The 11217-nt window shown below is 31.4% G+C and overlaps 1 pseudogene; it reads right to left on the reverse strand.

Moving 5' to 3' along the window:
- Positions 1 to 9707: 9707 nt before the first annotated feature.
- LOC107637978 (em-like protein GEA6) lies at positions 9708 to 10676 on the reverse strand (annotated as a pseudogene).
- Positions 10677 to 11217: the final 541 nt, after the last annotated feature.

Raw genomic sequence — 11217 nt, forward strand, 5'->3', positions numbered from 1 at the left:
ATGAAAAAGATGTTGGTGAAACAAAGTATAGAGGTATGATAGGATCTCTCATGTATCTAACTTTCTCTAGACCTGACATTGTTCATAGTGTGCGTGTGTGTTCTAGATTTCAATCTCATCCAAAAGAATCACATCTTTTTTATGTGAAAAGGATCATTAGATACATCAAAGGCATGACTGATTTTCGTCTTTGGTATCCTAAAACTGATGAGTTTTGTGTAGTTGGGTATTGTGATGAAAATTTTGCCGGAGACCGTGTAGATAGAAGAAGCACTTCACGGATTTGTTGCTTTCTTTGACAGTCCTTGAATGTGTGGTCAAGTAAGAAACAAGCTACTGTTGCTCTATCCACTGCTGAGGCAGAATATATATCAGCTTCCTCTTACTATTCTCAATTAATTTGGCTTAAAACACAACTTGCAAATTATAAATTGCAAGTCAATAATATCCCTTTGTTTTGTGACAACTTGAGTGCAATCAATATTTTTAAAATTCTATTTTACACTCAAGAACTAAACACATTGAAATAAGGTTTCATTCCATCAGAGAACATGTGCAAAAGGGTATAATTGACATTCAATTTGTGAAATCTGAGGATCAATTGGCTGATATTTTCACAAAATTTCTCTGTGAAGATAGATTTTGTAAATTGAGAACTGCTCTGGGGATTGTTAATGCTGAATTTTTGAACTAAATATGCTTAAATAGATTTCTGGTTATTTTTTGTCTCTCAGGTCGACAGGAGATAAACTGGACAGATGATGACTCCCTCTAGGTTCCATGAAGTTTAGACAATGCGTTAATGATATTAATTAATCTGGAACTGAACCAAAACCATGGTGGTCCATTGTGTTTTCTTAAAACCACCACTACGCTCAAGAGAAAGATATTATGTTCTATGAAGTGGACCATATTGCTTGTTTTGATCATCAACATCAAAAGAGCATTAGCTTTTAATTTATTAATTTTATTATTTTCTCTCAAGTCAAATCAGTTTTAATTTCTTTTCAAATTCTTATTTGACTTGTCACTTCAAAACTGCATGCATTATTTTTAAAATTCAAAATTCTTTTAATCATGTTCCCCTTTATTTTCTTTTATGTTTTCAAAGAATTTCTGAGCATTTAAAGTAGTTATTAGTTGATAACCTCTCTCTTCTCCCATTACTCCACCACTTTCATATTCTCTTTCTTTTTCACACTATTTATTTCTTTCATCATGAGAAAGAAGGTTGCCATACAAAGGGAAACGGGCACTATCAGACCCCTACAAAATCCACCATCTAAATCACAAGCCCACACTCACATTCATATACATTCACACTCCTCTTCCTCTCACTCCTCTCAACCACCCGAACCCATGGCCAGAACCAAAACCACAATTCTAAGGCCATCATCAGCTCCTCAAGAGGAAGGCACTTCTAAAGCTAAAGTGGTGAAAGAGAAGAGACCAATGACAGATGAGGAATCTCCATCTTCTCCTCCTCCTCGTTCAACTTCTCATCCTACAGGACGCTCGGCCCCCTCTTCTCGTCCATTAAAAGGTAACAAAAGACCTTTTCTTCACTCCGTTAAGGAACCCATTTACCCTGATCCATTTGCCTTCAAATCCTATTTTGGTAAACGTTCTCACTCTCATTATGATACTCAATGGTTTAGTTCTTGCATGGATTTTGAGTTTCATAGAGACATTGTCTTAAAAAGACTCATGTGCTCCACTTATGTTGCTGATTTAAAATCTTTGGCTAAAAAAGGAATTGACTTTGTTGAAAATTTTAGAGCCTTAGATTGGGAAATATTGTTTGATATTCGAAAACCTGTATACCCTGATTTGGTCAGAGAATTTTATGCTAACATGCACTATAGTGAGAGTTGTGTTCACTCATATGTTAAAGGCTGCCAAATTTATTTGAACCAAGAAAATATCAGTGAATCCTGTGCTTATACTGATGTAGGAGTTAATGCCTACATTTTTGAAAAATGGGATAATAATCTTGGGGTTTCACACCAAGATGTTATGGCCAACATATATGGGAACATATCCCTTATGGATGGTGTCACACCAAATCATAGAGTTTTAGGTCCTTCCAAAGCACAGCTTCATCATCGTATCACTCACATTTTGCTGCCATAAAGTGGTTCATATCAAAGTGCCACCCTCTGTGATACCTTGGTCCTATATGCTATACTCAACAAAATAGAGATTTCTTTTGCTTACTTAATGATGCGCCATATGTTTGACTGCATTAAGTGATAAGAATGTCACTCTTCCATAGGGAATGTTTTTAACTTGCATCTTTGAGTACTTTGGTGTTGATCTGAGCAATGAGACCATGGAAGACAAATTTTCATTTCTCAAGGGTGGTGGTGTAGTAAAACGGACAAATAAAAAAAGGACAAAGACTACCAAAGACACGGTTCTTGAAGAAGATGAGGAAGAAAGTCTTCCTTCTCCATCCACTGCAGGAAGATCCTCATCCCATAAGTACCTTGTGAATGGCATTGTTAGTGATGTTTTGCAGGAGTTCATCAACCTCACTAAACAAATGATTAACTCGAGCAAACAAGCTAAGCAACTAGCTCTTCAAAATGAGAACTCATTTAGGAAATCTCAAAACCGAGTTAAAGTATTACTTAAATATATAGACTTCTTGGATAATGACCAAGCAATGTCCAATCAAGATGAGAATCTGGCTGAAACCGAGGAAGAGGGATCTGATGTCTAGTCTTGTCTACTACTGTTGCTGATGTTTAAAGTTTTTTTTTTTTTAATTCTGATTTTTGGGTTTTATCATGTTGAGACACCATTTTATTGTTTTTCTAGTTCTTTAGTATGAATGACTGTAATAGTCCTTGGGACTTAAACTTTGACACTGATACTCTTCTATGCTTTGCACTTGTATTTTGCATATTGAATTTTTTGTACAAGTTTATCCCTCCTTGATAATAAAAGGGGGAGTAAGTGGATTAAAAATGAATTAAAACTTGTTTAAATCTATCAGTTACAGCTCTGTTTTTGCATATTACTCTGATTAGGCATATTGTTCTGCTATTAAATAATTGTTTACCATAGCTCCTAATTGGTATCTAAATTCTTGACTGGTTAATATTTGATCTAGCTCTAATTTATGATTATCTCAAGGCTGGTTGTTGGTTGTTTGGATAAAAAGCCTTGAAATATTTTAATTGTGATCAAATAGGTTTTCTGAAATATTAAAATTGTTTGTAAATTCTTAGATGTTTGGAATTGCATCTATTTTGATTAATATCAGGTTGATAAAAGCAAACATTCAAGGGGAGCTTAGTGATTAAAAAAAAGAGAGAACCTCAAATCAAAAGGAAAACAATAAAGGGAAGCTCCTAAAACTCCTCTTATTTCTTTTTCAATTCATTTCATTATCTTTGTCATCAAGGGAGAGTTCGTTGAGTTTAAAGAACTAAACTATGATTAAGATGATGACTAAACATTATTGGGTCATTATCCAATTGTTTGTGTGATTGGTTTTGTTTAGTGTGTAGGAATTAAGTTAATTGAAATTGGCCCAAGAACCATGAAAATAATCCCAGATTGACTCTGTCCCACTTATACAAGTTCATGGAAATAATTGTTAATCACAAAATTTCTATCAGAGATGAAAAGAATGCCTCAGGGTTCAAAGAAAGAAAGTAAGCTCATATCCATACCCAAGCCCAACAATGCTGGTCCATATCGAAATCTATCTTTCCAACTTAGTTTCTAACTAAGTGATTTAATTTCTATTTCATTTTAACACACTACACTACACTACCGAAAGCCAAATCCTCTTTTCTCTCTTCTCTTTCCTTTCACATCACATCACTCTTCTGAAACAAGAAGAAAGAATGAAAAAATTCTGAAGCTAGGGCAAAGTGAAGTTCAGAAATCAAGTTTTCAATTTCAAGCAAGAAGAGAAGGTCAAAGGGGCTATAGCAAAAAGGCAAGATCATATCCAAGAGAAATCACAAAAAGAAATTTTCACATTTGTTCTTCATTGAAGCTCGGAGAAGAAATCTTCTCCTTGCATGCATAGAAGTGGAAGTTGAAAATGATAAAGCTTTGTTGTAAATCAACGATCAAAAATCAAACTTGGAGCCAAAGCAAGAATACACGGTTCAAATTCAAGAGGCAAGATGAAAAAGGTTGAAAGAGAAGATTGAAGGTATGGTTGCATGTTTGATTGAGTCACTGCTTCTACCCTCTCTCTCTCTCTCTCTCTCTCTCTCTCTCTCTCTCTCTCTCTCTCTCTCTCTCTCTCTCTCTCTCTCTCTCTCTCTCTCTCTCCCTCCTCTGTCACGCCACTGCCATATCTAATTTTTGGGAGAAAAAGACCAACAAGTGCTGTAACAAGTTTCAAGCCTAGGAAGCTTCACTCCTCTATTAAAGGGGTTATGGCCAAGGATTAGAGTAAGGAGTGAGAGCACAAAGTTTGTGTTTCCATAGTTCATTGAGTTGATTATTCTTCTCCTTCATAGTTTTCATTGAGTATGCTTTTTCTTTGTTTAGTCTTTCTGTGTTTCAATAATGGTAAAAGGCAAATTGGTGAAGTTTGTATGTAAAAGCTATTGAGTGAAAAAAGGCAGAGTTAGACTTGGAGAAAAAGCCATAATTATCTCAGAAATTCTTTGTAAGTATTTTTGTTTTGTTGTCATGATCTTGAGGGAATTTCCTTACAAGTTGGGTTAGCACTTTACTGTTGAAAAGTTAGGGTGAGTTCTTAGTCAAGTTTAGTTTGGGTTAGAAACTGGATTTGTCCCAGATAAGATCGATTAGAATCCTAGGGAGATTGCTAATTGTAATCTGTTGAAAGATAGTAAAATTTCGTCACTATTGTGATGGAGACTGGATATAGGATGCACTGAGTAGCTGAATCAGTATACATCTGTGTGTTATTATCCTTTCTCTTCTTTGTTTCTGGTTCTGCATTAAAGGAGACAAAATAGAAGTATCTCCTGATTCTACTATCTTGCAACTTTCTTTATTACTCTTCTTGCATGTTACTCATTTTTGGCTCCTATCGCATCAAGAGACAAAACCACAATCTCTCTAGTTTTCAGCTTATTGTATTCCAACTAAATTCAAAGTTGAAAGCAAAATTAAAAAGAGTCCAAGATTCAACCCCCTTTCTCTTAACCACTGATAATCATCATATTTCTTAGTTATCATCACCATCACAAAGGATACAAGTGCCTATCATCTACTAGTAAAATTTATTTTTCTAAGAATGTGCTGTTTGATGAGCACGAATATTCTTTTACAAAACTATTTTTTAAAACTAATAAATCATCTATCACACCTACATACTACTTTTCAGTTTTTATTCCTTGGATGCTAATGTTATATTTTCTACTAAGTCTATACCTAGAGTTACTTATAATGCTGCTCACACAATATCTCTAACCTTACCTTAAGACCAAATTTAGGAGCAGTAGTCTCCAACTCAGTCTACCAATGTCAACACTAATAGTAATGCAAATTCTCATTCTTTTCAAACTTCGACAGACAATAGCATCATCTATACTACTCAAGTAACATCTAATTCCATTCCCATCTCTGGAGTTGAGAAACACTTATCTCATATTGATGCACAAATTAATAATACTTTCTCCACATCTACTAAACCTACTCCTACAAGAAATGAGCATGCTATGCTCACAAGATCTAAAATTGGACACTCTAAGCCTAAAGTCTTAAAAATTCAGGTTAATAATATAGAATAACTACCAAAAACTACTAATGTTGCCTTAAACATTTCTTACTGGCAGAGAGCTATTCAAGATGAGTATGAGGTCTTGATAAGAACCAAAATTTGGGATCTTGTGCCTTCTCAACCCAATTTCAAAATTATTGAATGCAAATAGGTGTTTACTATCAAAAGGCACTCAGATGGTAGTGTGTAAAAATGTAAAGCACATTTAGTTGCTCAAAGATTTCATCAATCTGAACATTTTTATTTTGAACAAGTATTTAATCCTATAATTAGATCTATAATAGTGAGATTAGTGTTGAGCTAAGTCATATCAAAAGATTGGACAATAAGACAATTCGATTTTAATAATATTTTTTTAATGGAGATATTTATCAAACCATCTACACGTCTCGGCCAAAAGATTTTGAAATTAATTCTAAAAATCTTATTTGCAAACTAGATAAATCTTTGTATGGTCTTAAACGAGTTTTTAGAGAATGATTTGTTAATTTCTAAAAACAATTCTTTAGAAATTGATTCTATAATTTGTAAGCTAGATATTGTCTTTTCATTAAAATATTTAGGACAACTTAATTATTTCTTGGGTATTAAAGTAAAATGGTTAAAAGTTGGACATTTGCATCTTTCATAGACGATGTATTGTCAAAACTTGGTGTGGTAGAGGCTATTTTAATGCCAACACCAAGGATTTCATCACTACAATTGTTGATCTTCTGGTTCAAAAAAATTTGAAAACCTTAAACTCTATAGGCCAGTGGTTGGTACCCTTCAATATCTAACTATTATAAGATCGAATCTATCTTTTGCTATAAGTAAGGTTAGTCAATTCATGCACTGTCATTTATTATCATATTGGAAGGCTCTCAAGAGAATCCTAAAATACTTGCAAGGGACAAACGAAGATGGTTTAGCTCTTTACAAGTGTACTAATTATAGGCTATATGGGTTTGCTAGTTCTAATTGGACCTCAAATTTGGAGGACCGAAAATCAGTTTCGGGTTTTTGCATATTCCTTGGCACTTACTTGATTTCTTGGTCATGTAGGAAACCATTAATTATCACAGGTCTTTCACTGAAGTTGAATTTAGAAGTTTTGCATCGTGTAAATCTGAGATGATATGGATCGACAATTTGTTTGGAGAATTGAATGTCAATTTAATCACTGCTCCTATTATATTTTGCGATAACATTAACACGGTTTTTCTCATTGCTAATTCAGTACTTCATGACAAGACAAAATATTTTTAATTGAATATCCAATTTGTGAGAGACAAAATAAAAAATCAAACACTCCATGTAGACTGTAGTTCATATTCTAAGATATGAGCATATTACTGACATATTAACCAAATCCCTTTCAGCTGCTACATTTGACAGGTTAAGGAATAAACTCATAGTAGTTTTAAGAAAGGATTAAATAGGATTTTAGTTCTTTATGAATTTGGATAAAAATTAAAATGGTTCTAAAAAATTTTGCATTTAAAATCGTCCTTCAGTTATTTTTCGGACAAAAATACCTCAACGTTTGTTGTACTCTTTCATCTTCCTTTTCCTTTGTTTCTTTAAAGTTCAAATACATCAAAAACAATCTCACTCAATGATTGTCAATTGTGTGCAACATAAAGCCATGAACCTGAAGCTGCATAAACTTGCTAGCTGGATTATTCGACCCTTTTAGGATTAGGTCTTCAAATTCAACCATCCCCAATCATTAATCCCCACTCCATTTCCACCTTTCTTGCTTCGGTTAGTCATCATTGACCCAATATCCTCTCAGTTATTGCTTCATCAACGCTCCATCTTCCATATCCCGAAATTCAAAATTGAATATAAAACCTCCATTCTTATCTCTCTTCATTCTCCTCTCTTACATCAATCATCTTTTGGTATTTTTCTATTTTCAGGTAAGAGGAAAGAAAGGAATTTGGGACTTGTGTGTGAGAAAAATTTAATTTTCTTCCTTATATCTTTTGCTTTTCTTGGGTTCTAAGTGTGATGGAGGAAGGTGATGGAGGAGGGGGTGGTTGTGGTTCCAAGGCTATGACGTTATCGGTGGATGTTGATGCTGCTATAACAACGCCGGTGGAGGCTCCTACGGGGATGAAGCTCGCCTGACAGCTCGATTTTATGGTCTTGTTGGAGAAAAACGCAATAGCAATTGCAACAGTGATTGCATTTTCAGGTTCAGGTGCTACAGCAGTACACAAGTTCTTCTCAGGTTCGAAGAAGATGACAATGATATGTTCTTGTGGCAGCAATGTAAGGGTATTTTTGTTCGAAAAATAATTTTAAAATCAAATTTAATGTTAGGAATGAATTTGAATGCAAAAAATTCTTGGAAACGATTTTGGATTTCAAGCTACGACCTAGGTTTTTTTTTGTGACTAATAATTTTTTTTTTTTACCAAAGATAGGAGACTCGAACCCGCAACCTCTTAATTGAATATGGAGAGACTATGCCATTTAAGCTATAACTCATTGGCGAATAATGCTTATTATTTGAGACTAAATAACTACTAACTAATACAATAGCTTAAAATTATATATATACTTATGAGTAAGAATGTTTTGAATTATGTTATGAATTTATGATAAGATAAATAAATGCTAAAGGTTAAAATTAAAATTCAGGATGTAAAAACAAATCCATTCTTAAAATTAAAATGTTATAAAGTATGTTTATAAACATAATTATTTAAATTTATTATAATTAATTTTTTTATTTATCTTCAAAAATAAAAAAATTTGGTTTTTTCATTTATTTCTGGTCACAATTAATTGACAAATTAATTATTAAAAAATACTAAAATATATAATTTTTTGTTTAATATTGTATAATTTTATAATTATTATTTTTGTATATTATCTTTATTATTGTTATTTTTTTATAATATGAATTATTGATTGTTTAGACGGAGCAAATTACACAAAAAAATGAACTTTAATTGTAAAAAAATATAACGCATTAAAATAGAATACTAAGAGTACTAAAAAAAATTAAACATACTTTAAAAAATAACATTTGATAAAATATATATATATATATAAAACAGAAATAATAATATCCTTATATACTAATTTTGTATAGAGCTTATATAATTTATTATAATTTTATAATTTAATTTAATATTCATTTAGGTTAATATGCTAAATTATTAGTGTATTTTATATTATTTTTTATTTTTGATATACAATCTATTTTATTTTTTTATATATTTTTATAAAAATATTAGTGTTTAATTTTTCTTAAAAGTAACATATTTTTAATATTAAATAATAAATAACTAGCTCATTGAAACAAAGAATTTATTCTAAAAACTGATGTCACTAATCATACAAACTAAAATAGATCAAATAAAAAATTAAAAAATTATTGTACATAAACTGTTGTACATATTTATGATTTTTGTATTAACTTTTTTACGTTATATCCTCTATTTAAATTTTAAATATTTTTTATTTATAAATGGTAAGTCTTTATCAATTTATGTTGGCAATTTAAATAGATTAAATTTAACACTAAAATATAATATTTTACAAATATTATAAATACATAATTTTAAATTTTATTTTATTTAAATATATAAATTGCCTTCATCTTAAATTATCTCTTTAATATTAAGATAAAAATTAAAATATTGCTAAGTTATAATAAAAAACGAAGACAAGAGGTATAGTAATGTAGCGCTTGAATATGATAAACTTAGATAAATCGAAAATAACAATCAAAGCAACAACTTTATAGCATCTGTCTTTTTATAGATAAAGAGACACAAACAGTACACACACAAAACAATAATATATAAATTTTAACAAATTCCATTATTAGCAACTAAGTAGAAGGACAACTGAAAATAAATCAATACAAACAGTAGACACAAAACAACATATAAATCCTAACAACGATAGTACGAGGAACTAAGTATGAGAACAATGACATTATTAGCAACTAAGTATGGGAACATGCATCAAGACAACAACTTCATAACATCTATTTTTCTTCTTCGTTGATAAACTTGGATTCATTAATATCGATGCCTTCCTCAGCAACATGCTCTCCGCCAGACTTATCCATGGTAGAGAGACCTCCTTTACGTCCCATTTCTTGGTAGCCCGCAGTCCTTATCTGTTCCTTCTTCCTAGTCTGCCCTCCTTTTGTACCCATCTCATAATATCCTTCTGATCCCAGCTGCTCCTTCCTAGTCTGACCTCCTCTGCTCCTTCCTATACTTTTTAGTTATATCCATAAGTGATACTAATATGATCGAAAAGATCATCTTAGAAGTATAAAGAACATTTTTTTATTTTCAAAAAGTAATAAGTAATAGAATTCATGTTTTTTATCGGTTTTAAAGTTTTCTTAAACAAATAGTATCATATATTAAAACGAGCTTCTAAGTCTAGAATTCAGATTTGTTCATCCCAAAAAAAAAAATTTCCACACAAAAATTGATTAAAAAAAGAAGAAGAACGTAAAAAATTTGTCTCTTCTTCTTACTCATTTAAATTTCTTAAAAAATAATAGTATGATATATTAAAAAATTTTTAAATAAAACAACATACACTTAAAAAGGATTATACAAATAATGTAAATTATTATTTAAATTATTAAATTATTTTTTATTAGTAATAATTTAATTAGACTCAATTGTGATGATAAAAATACATAAAAAATATATAAATTTTTTTAAAATATTTATTAAAATTTATATCTTATGTATTATGTACTCTCGTTAAAAAAAATTAAAATTAAATTTATATTATTATTAATAGAATTGAATTTATATTATTATTAATAAAAAATAATTTAAATAACACAAATCAATTGCATACCTTCAACAAGGTGCTCTTGAGCTTCTAGATTCTTGCTACCAGTACCACCAGGAACCACGGTTTCACCTTGCTTTGCCCTCTCGTCAAGCTCTTCACGCTTTTTTTGTCGAGTTGTCATGTTGCTTACGCGCTCAGATATTTTTTTCCACCTTATATCGTTCTTCTAAAGATGTTTATAGTGATAATTAAAGACGTAATTTGGATGAGAAATAAGCCAAGAGCAGCATGATTTATATTAAACCACTCTTCCACCTTAGCCCATGACAACAATAAAGACGTCTCACGGCCCACAAATTTAGCCCAACAAAATACACAAATTAAATTATAATTTAGTCTTTATCTTATCTTATAGTTATCTTTATCTTTATCTCTATCTTATCTTTATCTACTTTTATCCTTCATAGGCCAATACTCTATATATACTTAGTTTTACCTTCATAGTTCACAATTCATTCAATCAACAATCAATAAAATTTTCCTATTCTTTCACAATTTTATTATGGTATCAGAGCTCCTCTTGAGCTCTGTTGACATCCATGGATCAAGGAGAAAGGGCACACCAGCAACTTCATCCGGAGCCTCTTTTGGACCTTTCGTCAGCCCAACACTTTTCTTTTATGGCACTTCCTTTCAACGAAGAAGCTCGTCCTTCAAACCAA

The sequence above is a fragment of the Arachis ipaensis genome, chromosome B4, assembly GCF_059453495.1.
Source record: "Arachis ipaensis isolate K30076 ecotype BB chromosome B4, ASM5945349v1, whole genome shotgun sequence".
Classification (NCBI taxonomy): domain Eukaryota; kingdom Viridiplantae; phylum Streptophyta; class Magnoliopsida; order Fabales; family Fabaceae; genus Arachis; species Arachis ipaensis.